Source organism: Oncorhynchus gorbuscha, linkage group LG22, assembly GCF_021184085.1.
Source record: "Oncorhynchus gorbuscha isolate QuinsamMale2020 ecotype Even-year linkage group LG22, OgorEven_v1.0, whole genome shotgun sequence".
Taxonomy (NCBI): Eukaryota; Metazoa; Chordata; class Actinopteri; order Salmoniformes; family Salmonidae; genus Oncorhynchus; species Oncorhynchus gorbuscha.
The window spans coordinates 14,459,994-14,460,415 of NC_060194.1; positions in this window are offsets into that span (position 1 = coordinate 14,459,994).

The window sequence follows — 422 nt, forward strand, 5'->3', positions numbered from 1 at the left end:
ACATTTACATTTACATTTAAGTCATTTAGCAGACGCTCTTATCCAGAGCGACTTACAAATTGGTGCATTCACCTTATGACATCCAGTGGAACAACCACTTTACAATAGTGCATCTAAATATTTTAAGGGGGGTGAGAAGGATTACTTTATCCTATCCTAGGTATTCCTTAAAGAGGTGGGGTTTCAGGTGTCTCCGGAAGGTGGTGATTGACTCCGCTGTCCTGGCGTCGTGAGGGAGTTTGTTCCACCATTGGGGAGCCAGAGCAGCGAACAGTTTTGACTGAGCTGAGCGGGAACTGTACTTCCTCAGTGGTAGGGAGGCGAGCAGGCCAGAGGTGGATGAACGCAGTGCCCTTATTTGGGTGTAGGGCCTGATCAGAGCCTGGAGGTACTGAGGTGCCGTTCCCCTCACAGCTCCGTAG